Below are 14,900 nucleotides of genomic sequence, written 5' to 3'. Positions count from 1 at the left end.
ATTCATCATTTTGCAAGTAATCTGACAAACCAGAAAATGGAGTGACAATCATCACGAACACCCTTGGATTCAAAGAAAATTCCTCAATACGCCAATTCATCTCTCGGCAACATGTAGATACATATACGAGCCAGTAATGATATGGTCACTCTTGACTTGATTTGAAGATCTTTCCGAGCCCCCATCACCTTGAGAGCTGGGAGCGCATGAAAAAATTGTGTTTATACTCCTAGGAGATGAAGAACTGAATGCATGAACCACAGCTGCAAGGGCAGGAGCTTCAGCACATCATTCAAAGACTCTGCCACATCTACTTGAAGCCATCGTGTTTATGAAGAGTCGACATACAAAAATGCCAGAAAACTCATTGAAACAATGGCTAAACGAGAAGCTCAAGCCTCCTTTTATAGAGGCACCCAAGGAGCAGAATGCCAAAAATAGCTACGAAAGACGTAAAGGAGGAGATTGCTACAAAGGAGGAAAAATAACCTCTTAAAAATATGACAGTGTTGCTGGAAGAATACTCTTTCTCCCGGGAGACCCGACAGAAAGAGTTGGGAACAATTGTTATGCTTATTAAATAAATAAGTAGTCTGAAAAAGAAAAAAGAAAAAAGGCCATGTGGTAGCCCTAGGAGCTGCCATGTGGCAGCCCATCAAAGTGGCCTGGCTGCTCCATGCAGTCAGGAAGCGGCTTGGCCGCATGGAAGCGGCCACTTTGGCCACTTCCTTCCTCCCCCACGCTACCACGTGGCAGCATGGCTAAGACAAAGGGGGGGGCTTCACCCCCCGCACCCCTGAGAGACTCTCTCGGGGGTATTTTCATGCCCTATGCCACTCTGCCACGCGGCAGCGTGGCTAAGGAAAAAGGGGGCTTCACCCCTACCCCCGAGAGAGTCTCTCGGGGGTATTCTCATGCCCCCGAGAGAGGTCTCTCGGGGGTGCCTCATACCCCCGAGGGAGGTCACTCCAGGGTGCCTAATGCGCGCCCCTTTACGCGCGCTTGCGTGCCTGCATTCATGCACCATCGCTGTTGTGACCCTCGAGAGACTCATCCATCGCTGTCAAACTAGCCAAGGGACTCACCCATCGCTGTCGTGACCCCCAAGAGACTCATCCATCGCTGTTGTGACCCCCCGAGAGACTCATCCATAGCTATCACTCCACTCTGGGAGGCTTATCCATCGCTATCACTCCACCCCGGGAGACTTACCCATCTTTCTCGATAATTACTCATCGTTTGGACAATTCACACGTCACCCATGGCCCGACGGAGTCATCCATCCCCCGAGTGAGTCATCCATTGCTCAGATACACCCCACGGGAGTCATCCATCATTCGGATCAGCCATACGAGGGTCATCCATAAGCAATTTCCCCTTTTACAAATTTATTATTGTAATCGTGTAACAACAAAAATATTCAGTGTATTAATTTAGTGACATGTGGACAGAAAAGCACTGAAATCTACTATTAAAAGGCAAGCTCTCTACTTTTTTTTTATGAGTTTCCTTCATTTTACGAATTCCATTTCCTCCCTTAACTCGATCAAGTTCCGAGCATTACTTAGATGAGTTATGAATTTCTTTAGTGTAATTTAAATTAAATTAAATAAAAGACTTTTAAAATTCTATTTGGTAAATGCTTACAAGATATTGTACCGCTCATATTTTTTTTGGGAATGCTACCGAACCAAATATAGGACTAAGCTCCTAAAGGTTGGGGTTTAGTTATGGGTCCCTCGAGTGTGAGCGGTCGTAACTGTGGGGGGAGGCATGAGTTGTCGAGCAATGAGGCAAGTGTCAACCGTTTAGCGACGATGAAGCAGATCGTCAATTTGCCCAAAGAAGGCAGTCGACTGGTTATTCTTAGCTATGAATTGTCGACCTGTGCTTAGTCACTGTCGATCAGTTCTACCATTATACATATATATGTTTATGTATATAATATTGTATCTTGGTGAAAGTGAGATTAGGAATTTAAGAGTTTGGATTTGAGGAGTGTGATTTTGTTCACCCCCTTTAACGAGGGTGAACATAACCCTTGTTACTTGTGGGTTAAAAATCACATTTTTACTAATAGAGTTTAGTAATCTGTTAGTATAAAGAGGAAGCCAGATATTACAATCTTCCCCCCATTAGAGTCTTCATATCTCTCTTTCTCTCTCTCAACCTTTACCACTGTCTCTATTTGCATTTTTCTCTCTCTCTCTCACTAGCAGCACCAGCGTCCTCACCAGCAGCAGCATCGGCATTGGTCCTCTGGCGTCCTCTCCAATAGCAGCGTCTCTCTCTCTCCATCGCATCTCCTCCACCTCGGGCGATGTCTCTCTATTCTCGCCCTTCTTTAGGTAAATACTGCTTTAGTTTTTTGTTTGGAAATGCTCCGACGTCTCTCTGTTCTCTTCATCTTGGCCTTTTTCTTCGAACAGTTTAAGTCTACTGCCATCATGTTTGAACCATTCTTTATCAAAAATAGGTTCAATTATCAACGTCATCTCTCCTAACACTCGTATATCACTTATTTGAACACAATGATTCTGATATTCTTGCATGACCTTTTTTTCTTTACTTTCTGTTCCTTTATTCTGCTTATTTCTAGGATTTATTGCAACATTACTATGTTGCCCAACACATTTGGGTTTCCAATGGTCTAGAAGTGTGCTATTCACCATACAAGCAACAATAACAATCACAAACCTAAATTTATCATACAAAATTCATTTACATCCATTAACGTATAGATACATATTTTAACATCACCGTAATTGTTCTGTAGCCCTATGGAATTTACTTTATAAGGTATGGAACATAATAACAATTGCAAGCTCTGCTTTTCCAGGATAACAAGCTTACAAATGCAAATGCTATAACTGATTTTATGGTTTTCTTTTTTAGGGTTTATTGATTATAATAGGAATATCATCAAATGCGATGATATTGGTCTGAAGAGAAAGCAATGCATGGATGATGGCAGTCCCCTAAAAAAGATGAGAATCAGTGGAATTAACTCAAGTACCCATCGCGTGCATTTTGGATTTTTTATAGTTTAAAGGCCCATCTTTCCCTATGTTGATATCCCATGGTTATGTTGTTTGATGTTCAGAAAATACTTTTATATCTCTTAATATCAATATTTAATCTTAACTGATGCATTTTCTTGTTCTACTCCAGGTTCAAAAGCAGCAGAGAATGGTCTTTCCAGTACCGTTTCAAAAATCCAATTTTGTTGCAATTCTTTTGGTGACAGTTTGAAACGAATGAGAGAAGATGAGATAGTTACTACTGCTCCTAGCAAAAGGATAAGGTGATGAGGAAGATGATACCGATTTCCTTGTCTTTTTCACTGTGGATTTACAGATAAAATCAGCCCTGTAGATTGCCTGAGGGATGACCAAGGAGCTCTTGTAAGATGGGAACGCAAGAATAGTGTACAAATGTTTTCTTGTTATTGTAATGATATATTAGTTTCCTGTTAACGATCAAATAGGCTTATTTGTTGAAGAATATAGTTATCTCCATATGATGCAACCAAATCATACCTTGATTTAGTATATTTCCATACTTTTGACGACATTTGTTCATATGTAGCTATGCCCAAATCAGACCCTGTGGCTATGAATGCATACTGCACAAGAGCTGTAACCTAAGCAGAATCTTAAAAGTAAAATTTTCTCAAGCAAAAACATGATACATGATAGTTAAGAAGATAATTGAGTCTTTTGACTATCTTATACCATATTTGTAACTCAAAAATTATACAAGAAATAACTGGGGATAAGAAAGAACATATTGTACAAGAGGTTCATTCCTAGCTTGCTCATGAACTACCGAAAATAAAACTACCAAATAGCAGCTAAGCAAGCCACCAAAATTACTTTAATAAACAACTAGGAAGTGACGGCCACGGTAGTCGAACACAAGGTAGGAAGCGACAAGAATAGAGAGACGTTGTGGAAGGAAAGGAGACGCAGTGGAGAGAGACGATAATGGTGGAGAGAGAGACGTCGCTGCTGGGGGACACCAGGGGACCGATGTCAGTGCTACTGTTGGTGAGGACGTCGGTGCTGTTGGTGAGAGAGATAAAGAAAGATGAAGGCTCCAATGGGGGCAATATTGTAATATTTGGTCGCCCCTTTTTACTAGGTGATTTTTAACCCCCAAAGTAACGAGGGTTATGTTCACCCCCGTTAAAGGGGGTGAACAATATCTCACTCGGATTTGAGAGGATGACGTTGTGCACATATATGTAGATATATATATATATAAATGTTATGATATTAATAGATAGATATATATATATTTATATACATAGTTTAAGGAAGAAAGAAGGTAGCCGCACGAGCCCAACGTCCGTTCTTCTTATTCTTCTTGTGCATTCGTTTCCTTCCACCACCACCCCCCCCCCCCAATTTCTCAGTTAATTTTAGAAGTGGCGCAGGGAGTAGCAGGAAATCAAGGAAAAATTTGGTGCAATTGAAGTTTAAAATAGTCAGTGTGTATTAAATTAGCGATGTGTGGGCAGAAAAATATTGAAATCTGCAATTAAAAGGCAAGCTCTCTACTTCCTTTGCTAGTTTCCTTCGTTTTACGAATTTCATTTCCTCCCTTAACCCGATTCAATTTCAAGCATTACTTACATGAGTTATAGATTTTTTTAGTGTAATTTAAATTAAATTAAATAAGAGACTTCTGAGATTTCATTTGATAAATGCTTACGAGATATTGTACCATCCATATTTCTTTAGGAATGATGCTGAACCAAATCTGGGACTAAGCTCCTAGAGGTTGGGGTTCAGTTATGGGTCCCTCAAGTGTGAGTGGTCATAACCTAGGGGGGGGAGAGGCATGAGCTTTCGAGCGGTGAGGCAAGTGTCAATCATTTAGCGACGATGGAGTAGACCGCTGATCAGCCTGAAGAAGGCGGTTGACCGGTTGTTCTTAGCCACGAATTGTCGACCCGTGCCTAGTCACTATCAACCAGTTCTGCCATTATATGACATACTACATGGCATTATAGTGTATGAGATTAGGCTTGCACCTTTGGGGGGTACATAAGCTATGTATGTTTGGGCACATACATCTTAGAATGACTAGGTGCACAAGCATTACATTGGATGTGTATTCCTATGTGGGCGAAGCATGGCTTGATTCCTGGCTTATGGGAGCAAATTTATCACGTTGATGCTTATTATGCCATTGCATTTATTATGTGTTGCATTACATGGTTCCGTTGTGATGTGGTATGGAGTTAACAATCAATAGCTATGAACGGAGTGGGGCTCCAAGTAACTACGACTCGGGAACTCCGGTATGTGGATTATGTTGTGAAGGCTTTGGACTCACGTGGATTACATTATAAGAGACTCGGGCTCATGTGGATTACGTTGTGAGGGCTTCACATCGTCTATGATCTGCATAGCTTTTCTGTCGATCCTGGGCTGCCTTCATTGGAGCCCTAATGATTATGATCTTCTCTGTTGTCTATTCAATGATCACAAGTCCCAACAGTGCTCTATCGCCAATCTCTTCCCAAGAAATAGGCAACCTACATAGCCTTCCATATAATGCCTCATAAGGCGGCATCCTAATACTGGCATGATAGCTGTTGTTGTAGGCAAACTCCACTAATGGCAAGTGGTCATCCCAACTACCATGGAAATCCAATGCACATGCCCTCAACATATCTTCTAGCGTTTGAATTATCCTCTCAGTCTGTTCGTCAGTCTGCGAATGAAAGGCAGTACTAAACTTCAATTTAGTCCCCAAGGCACTTTGCAATGCTTCCCAAAAATGTGATGTGAATCGGGGATCACGATCTGACATAATGCTCGACGAAATGCCATGAAGTTTCACAATCTCTTCGATGTACATCTTCACCAAATGATTCAAGGGGTAAGTCTTCTTTATTGGCAAAAAGTGTGCTAATTTTGTTAGCCTGTCTACTATCACCCAAATAGCGTCATTTTTCTTTACTATTTTAGGAAAACTTGTCACAAAATCCATGGAAATGTTATCCCATTTCCACTCCGGGATAGGTAATGACTATAATAAACTGGTTGGTTTCTAGTGTTTAGCCTTGACTTGCTGACACACTAGGCAACGAGAAACATACTTTGCCACATCCCACTTCATTCCTTCCCACCAAAATTATCGCCGAAGGCCTTGATACATTTTAGTAGTACTAGGGTGAATGGTATAACGGGTCTTATGGGTTTCAAATAAAATCTCCTGCCTTATTCCCTCATCATTAGGCACAAAATCCGACCCTGATACAATAATAAGCCATTGCCCCTTTAACTGTATCCCAAGGGTGTAAACCTATCAATATCTACCACAATTTGTGCTAACTTCACATCATTCTGCTGCTGAGCTCAAATCTAGTTAATCAAGTCTGACTACACTTTAATATACGCACAATAGGCCTCCCCTCAAGAAAAGAGAGAGACATCTCTCTCATCTGCTTGAGAAGAATCCATTATTGGACCATCATGGTTACCACAGACGCCCCTTGTCGACCAAGTGCATCGATCACTACATTAGCCTTCCCTGGATGATAAAGGATATCACAATCATAATCCTCAAATAGTTCGATCCATCTACATTGCCTCATATTTAGTTCTTTCTGCAGGAACAAGTACCTTAAGCTCTTGTGATCAGTATATATCTCTACCTTCTCACCATACAAATAATGCCTCCAAATCTTAACTGCAAAGACAATCGTCCCTAACTCCAAGTCATGAGTAGGGTAGTTCATCTCGTGCTTCTTCAATTGTCTCGAGGTATAGGTATTAACTCACACATCCTGCATTAACACACACCCCAAACCCATGTGTAAAGCATCACTATAAATAGTAAACTTTTACCCACTTCTCGGAATAGCTAATGCCGAGGTCGTAGTCAACCTTTTTTTCATCTCTTGGAAACAATTTTCACATGCCTCATTCCATTCGAACTCGACTCCATTCCGAGTCAATTTAGTCATAGGCGATGATAGACGGGCAAAACCTTCAATGAATCTCGTATAGTAACCAGCCAATCCCAAGAAGCTTCTAGTGCCAGTCACCGTAGTTGATCTTAGCCAATCAACAACAACCTTGATCTTCTTGGGGTCCACTGAAATACCCTCACCGGACACAACATGTCCTAAGAAACCCACTTGTCTTTTCCAGAAATCACACTTGCTGAATTTGGCATACAACTACTTTTCTTTAAGCCTCTACAGGGCTGTTCTAAGATGGACCTCATGTTCTTCCAAACTTGGGGAGTAGATCAGGATGTCATCAATAAACACTATCACAAAATAGTCAAGATACTCCCTGAAGACCCTATTCATCATATCCATTAACACTGTTAGGGCATTCATCAACCTAAATGGCATAACCACAAACTCAAAGTGGTCATACCGGGTGCGAAATGTGGTCTTCTGCATATCCTCTTCTCTAACTCTCACTTGGTGATACCATGATTTCAAGTGGATCTTTAAAAGACTAAGCCTCCTCGGAGTTGATCCAATAAATCATCTACACATGGAAATGGGTATTTATTTTTCATAGTCACTTGGTTCAACTGCTAATAGTTTATACACAGCCTCAACGATCCATCCTTCTTTCTTACGAACAACACCAGAGCACCCCAAGGTGAGGCACTCAGGCGAATAAATCCCTTCTCAATTAATTCGTGCAACTAAATTTTCAACTCCTTCAATTCATTAGGGGCTATCCTATATGGAGCCTTAGAAATAAGTTGAGTTCTAGCATCAATTCAATTGAAAGTTCCACTTCTCTTAGAGGCGGCAAACCAAGTAATTCTTCTAGAAATACATCGAGAAAATCTTGAACTACTGGAATATCTGACAGCTCTGCCTTATTCTCCTTACTTGTCATCACAAGAGCTAGATACGCCTCACATCCATGCCACATCAGTTTCTCAGCCTTCATTACAGAAATCATTGGAGTGGAACTCATCGGCTTATGCCCCGATACACTATAACCAGCTATTGAGGTAACTCGAAATCAATAACTTTGTGTCGACAATCTATCTTGGCATAATGTTGAAACAAGCAGTCCATGCCCAAGATGAGATCAAAGTCTTTTATGTCTAACACCACAAGGTTTCCCGACAATTCCTTATCATGAACCTTAATCTTAAAATCTCTACACACTTCGCTACCCACCATTTCTATATTTCCCGACGTAGTGACAATCAAATAATATGGCAGCAAGGTCTTAGGAATAGGAATATGACACACAATTCGAGGAGCAATAAATGAGTGTGTGGATCCTGTGTCAAATAAAATACGTACATTAACATCATAAAGCAAAAGAATACCTTGGACCGTATCATTCCCTTCCTCGGCTTCCGCTGTGGTTAAGGAAAAACCCCTCCTAGACATGAGGTTTGTCAACTCTTGTAAAATGTTGTGACTGAGGTAGTGCAAGGGTGGAGTTGTCCCCTGACCCAGCCTATGACCCTAACAAGCATTAGCCTTGTGACCCTTCCGACCGTATTTATAACATGTCACCTCTCTATTGCCTGCCACGCTCGAATTCTGAGGGCAATTATTTTGTACGTGCCTTGCCAATCCACAGAGATACCATACTCCTTTAGCAAAGCGACATGGTTCCCTATGTCTCTTTCCACATGTTTACATGGTGGAATCTCAATTCTATTCCTTGTTGAGTTTGCTTCCCACTTTCTCTTTTTGTTGTTGCCATGCCCTAGGGATGGGCCAACTCCCTTAGAAGCTGCTTGAGCCATTCTCAATTCCTTTCTGTCCATTTCCAATGTATAAGCCCTCTGAACCACAATGGCATAATCAGTAAACCCAGCAGCCCTCATTGCATATCGAATTTGCACATTCAAGCCCCTTTGAAACTTCATAGCTTTCTTCTCCTCTATCGACACCATGTCTAGTGAAAACCTTGCTAATGAGAGAAGCTTTGCCTTGTACTGCGCCCCAACTTGTCCCCTTGCTTCAGCTCAATAAATTCATAAGTTTTCTGCTCATAGACCCAAAAAGGAAAGAAGTTCCCATTGAACAGCTCTTCGAATTCTTCCCACGACGGTTCCCTATCTCTGAACCTCTAACTATTGGTAGTATCCCACCACCTTTCTGCACCGTCTCTCAGTAAGTATGTGGCCAACTGAACTTTTTGTGCATCATTACTTCCCATAGTTCAAAGAGGCCTTTCAATTGCTCTCATCTAACTTTTTGTTACCAGTGAGTTAATTCCCCCATAAAATTCTAGGGGTTTAAGAGCTATAAAATTCTTTAAAAGTTAGCTTCCTGTATGCCCGTCTGCCCTTGAGCCTCCATTCCCTAAGTCACTAGATTTGAGGTTTGCCCCTCATTCAAAGTTGGCTTAACCCCTACCTCCTGCGGCACATGACCTTGTCCTCTCTGATTGGCCATGAAGGCCTCAAAATGCCTCATCATTCCTACCACTATACCCCTCAATTCGCTCATCTCCTGGCATAAGTCTATAGTAGACTCACCCGAAGTAGCAGGCACTGGTGGTGGAGTAGTAACAGGAATCGGAATAGCCCTATTACCTCGGGCCCAGGCGGGTGCTCTACCTCGACGTCCACTCATTTCCTAGACAACCAAATCCTTTTTAGCATACCTTCTTAACGTAATCTTATTCAGACTACTAGATTTAGTGCTAACTCTATCCGACACTTCCTATGTTTACAGAAACTCATCTCATCCCAGCCTTTACTCTGATACCAAGTTGTCAGGGCCAGCTCCCGAATTTACCCGCTAGCATAGGAAATCCGAGAGAACGTCAATTCAAAATGGATATAGAAACAATAACTCAAATGAAACATGGACACACATATTTCTTTTTCCTTGCTCACTGAATATCAGGAGCCAAAATAAAAAAATTCAGCCATAATTGGATTTACTTATCCAGTTGGGCGCAATGGCCATTCTACAAAAAAAAAACATGGGCAATAAATGCAAATTACAAAATAATTTCTTAATCTACATGCCCTATACAAAGTACTCCCAAGAACATCTTGGATGAGACATCTCTGTACACGACTACCCTTGGGCTCCAGCCCTACTGGATTCGCCCTCCACCACTATCATTCCCTTACCTGGAATGACAAGAAAGAAGTAAGGTGAGCCACAAGGCTCAGCAAACATATGTATAGCAAATGGAAGCATAATGAAATCAATATATGAAGGCATGCATAATGTAGAGCCAAGGAAAATTGCTACCCGACAAATAAACATAAATGGGATCATGTCTTTCTTATTAACAACACTTCCTTGGATTATGATTTCTTTTCATAACATCAAAACACATTTTCAACTCCATAAGGTGACATTCACATACTTAATATAATGGCACACATGGCCTTCATCGTACATAGCTTGTATCTCTCTACACATAGCACATAACAATGTATATAACATGAGACCTTCCAACCTTGGGTTCAAGATTCACACTCACCAGCTAACCTATCGGGTCCATACCCTGCAACCTGCTCATATCATAACCTTGTACTCACTAGCTAACCTACCAGGTCCATGCCGCACTAAGATTATTGGCTATTTCACACAATTCAAAATTTAAATAGGTTTCACCACATCAATTAAGTGCATCTATATGATAATATTGATAACCAGATTAAGGTGGAAGTATTTGTTTTCAGAATTTAAGCATGAACAAAATTTAGTGAAGCAAAAAGCTTTGAATCAATCATACATTTAAAAGGAATCCCACAGGCTCAATAGTTGTCCAAATGGTTCAAAACTTATACCAAATCGAAGCTTATCGAGTCTATATTACAATGCAAAAAGCATATCTCAATTCTGATATTTCTACAAAAAGTTATGGCCAAAATAGTGTAAGGTGCGCAGAAGTCCTTATGTTAAAAAATGTGGATGCTGACATGGTTAAGTATCTTAGGTCAACCAAAGTTCAACTTAGGTCAACCGAAGTTGGGCAAAATTCTGGATTTGAAGCTTCAGTCGACCAAAATCTAACTTAGGTCGACCGAAGATGGCCAGAATGATGACTTATGAGCTTTAGTCGATCGAAGATGGGCAGATTGCTAACCCATAACCTTAAGTCAATCGAGACTTCAACCAAACCAAAAACAATCTACTAGACCCATGATCATTGTAACTTCAGTTGATCTATGTTACAACGGAGCTGAAAAATAATAAACACACCCAAACTCCCAAGTTTGGTTTCCTAACCCCCAATTTTTCCATTCCTTCGAGAAAGTAGGGTGAAATAAACCCCATGGAGACTTTTATTGGGACTTAATAACATCTTAGGAAATATCCAAGAATATTTGAAAGAAAATGGAAAAACAAAACCCCATTAACTACAAAAATGTTTTTCAAGAACACAAAGAAACAACTTATGATCATTGATGCAACAAAAGAGGCTTCAAACCACATTTGGGGATAGAGAGATAATATAGACTTCCTTAAAAAAAGAAGTGTAATACCCAGTATTTAATATCAAAGGCATATTTGGAATTGAAGGGTCAAAATGGAATTTAGCAAAGTTTTCGGCCAATGTGTAATATCCAAAACATGAACGAAAGGAAAGAGTCCATGTCAAAGCAAGTCAAGGAAGGTAAAATAGCCCAAATAAGTAGTATTTGTCAAAACCAAGAGATTCGCGAAGGTTTAAGGTCGAAAACACGCGATTAAGGGCATTTAGGTAAAAGTGCAGATTGTGTAAACTGCCCAAGAGAGGTCAAATCGATGAGTTTTTCAAAAATATTTGAGGGAAATGAATAAATTGGAACTTGTGGGCAGTATAGGAATTAACAAAAAGTCTAGGGGCATCATAGACAGGGGAGAAATGAGGTTGGAAAATACTTGGGGGGCTAAAGTGAAAAAAATGAAAACCCATGGTGTGAAACTGACTAGCCGCCCTGAGGCATTGGGAATGTCTCCTGGAGGCTCGAAGATAGCCTCCAGGTGATGATGAAGCGAGTGGGAGTCACCATAGGTTGGAAAAGACTGCGATGTGATTGATTTTAATGGCAGAGGTGACCGCCAATTCGGCCAAATTTTTTAGGCGATTTTCTCATGATTTAGGGCTAGTTGATGGGTTTAAAGGCTAGATTTGGTGCTTAAGGGATAAGATCAAGCAAGATTTGGTGGAAATTGACGTGAAAAATGGGTATAAATAAAGGTTGAAGACTAAGGATTTCAAAAGCAAATCGGGAAAAATTCCTCTCATTTGGCTTGAATCGAACCTTAGGTATAAGGGGATTTTGTTCTCTGGGTTGTGGGGAGAATTTTTGGAGAAATTGGGAGAGTTTGGCATAGGTTTCATCGGGTTTTAGCGAAGTGGCTGGAAAATCAGGCCTCGCCGAACCGCAACTTGCAACTGCCTTTTAAGGATTTTTTCAGCGACTATTTCGGCCATCTAAAGGTTCCATCGAGGTCACCTCATCGAGAGCTTTAAGGCCTTGTAATCGGTTTGGCCACTGGAACCGGCCGTTGTCGGAGAAGAAGGCCGGAGAAAACAGCCCGCGTGTGTGCATGTGTAAACTTAATCCTCACCCACGCCCCAACGTGTGAGGGCGCATGAGGGCCCAGGTTTTTCTTGAAATTTCTATTATTATTTTTGTAAAATTATTTTAGGATGGTTTGGAAAAATAGGAAAAATTGAGGAAATTATGGGGAAAATAGAAATGTTGATTTTTATAGTCATAATGGTAATCAGGAGATGGTTTAACTGTTAAAGGGAAGGATTGTACAATTTTTTAGGTATGACACGCTTTTTAAGGCAAAAATTAGCTTTTTCTAAATTAAGGTGAGTGGTTTGATTCCAGTTTTACCCTTGTCTTGGAAGTGTGTGATGGTGTGTGTGTAATGGGTTCAAGTGAGTGGTTTTACCCTCCCGGGCTTAGGATACATGTGTTTGAACCAGTTCCAACGAGCGGTTATACCCTCCAAAACTTGGGATGTTATGCATAGGCGTTTTACTTATATACTTGTGGCATCGTATGCATATTGAACATATGGTATATTGCATCAATTGTTTTTACTTGTAAAAGAGTCGGTGCATGGCGTGTGATTTTTTTTTATATCATCAGGGTATTGATTTTCGTGTCGTTGTTATGTCCGTGGGGGACGAGATAGGGTCTTCTTGAGAATAGGGCAAGGTTAATCCCAGTGATAGGGTGACACAGAAGGGTACTCGCGGATTAAGTATGTCACAGCAAGGTCAACCCTAAAGGTGTGTGGAATGGATTTTCCATGGCAGGTTGCGTATGCCAGGGAGATTTCTTGAGTTAGACGAGTTGAATGTTGTTATTGTTTGTATATGGCATGCTCGTGTGTGTTTCATGCATTTAGTAAGTTGTATCATGCTATCACTTAGATGTTTTATCATCTAATCTAGGTTATGCCCCTGGAACATTCAATGTTCCAACCATGGATTACTGCAAAGGCGAGGACGGGACCAGTTAAGGGCCAACGGTGTTTAATATGATAGATGTCGTATCATTTTAAGGCGATAGTATTTACTTTGATATATGTATGAACGGTGGTATTATAATGTTGTTATCATTTGGTAGCTTTGTAATACATATTTTGGTGTGAAAACAATATGTATGAACCTCATGATAGGCCACAGTATTATGGTGTTATTATATCCGCTGCGTTATTCTATGACTCGTTTAGTTTAAGATTATTGATCTTGTTAGTTAAACAGTCAAGACTGGGGCTTCCGAGATCTTATCTGCATGTGAAGATTGTTCTTGAAATCATTGCAGATACTGGCCATCGTATTTGTCAGGCATGTTAAAACATGTGACAATTATTCTTAAAGCACAGTGCATGATGAACTTGGAAAAAAAAAAAAAAAGTCCTGGGGATTCCCTTATAGTGATGCGCTCGTGTAAGGCGGGGTGTTACAAGAAGAGTAGAAGAAACTTGCACAATCCAAATAAAAGTGCAAGAAAGAACTTGCCTCAGAGTTGCTTGCCAATGAGAGGAAAGAGGAGAAGTCTAACACCCCACTTTTTTGAGCATGTTATAACTTAAGAAATTTGGGATATTTTTTTTTTTTTATTGACAATCTTAACATCATATTAATTCCAAAAAATTTCCATTTACCTACCTAGCATGAGAACCATCATAAGTCATAAATGCTAGGCTAGGTATTCACCAATAGCGGAAGCAAGAATCAAACCTAATATTACAATCACCATAGTTCATCATAGTCTTTCAAAATTTCCAGAATGTTAAGTAGTAGACACTTAAATGCATTAATTTCAATATCATAATCATAGATCATCGTGCACTTGCTAAGTGTCGTCACATGCATCTTCTGTATCTACATTTGCTACAACAACATCTAGAATGTTTGAATATTCCAGGGACAAAGCCCAGGTTAGATGATTCATCTAAGTGAGGGAAACAAAATCATATTTTTGTGCATGTATGTAAAATACAAAATGTCATCATTCATTTCTAGTTTGAGTCGACCGCACCCAACTGATGCTCCCCATTTATACCTCCTTACCAGATCGAGGTGTATGGGTGCACCCTTGGTGGAACAACAGTGCCAGTCTATAATTCCAAACCCTATGCAATGCACGATTAATAATATCATCGTGAATCTACGCACATTTCATTATATCATGTAAATTCAATCTACATGACATATTCACATCAAGGCATAACAACATGATAAAACCATTTACATAAAATCGGGTTTTTGGGTTAAACCACTTACAAAACTAGGTTTAGGACAAATCGCTCACAATAAATCAAGTTTGGGGTGAGAACTCTCACATTAAACCAAGTTTTTAAGTCAGGAGAGTAACCTTCAAATAAAACTCAGTTTCCTCGAAATACGTGTTTTGCCTTGATTTGCGTGCCAAGACCCGAAACTCTCACCAACACCCAAACT

This window comes from Diospyros lotus, chromosome 10 (assembly GCF_014633365.1).
Source record: "Diospyros lotus cultivar Yz01 chromosome 10, ASM1463336v1, whole genome shotgun sequence".
Taxonomy (NCBI): Eukaryota; Viridiplantae; Streptophyta; class Magnoliopsida; order Ericales; family Ebenaceae; genus Diospyros; species Diospyros lotus.
Note: the sequence above shows the minus strand (reverse complement) of the source record.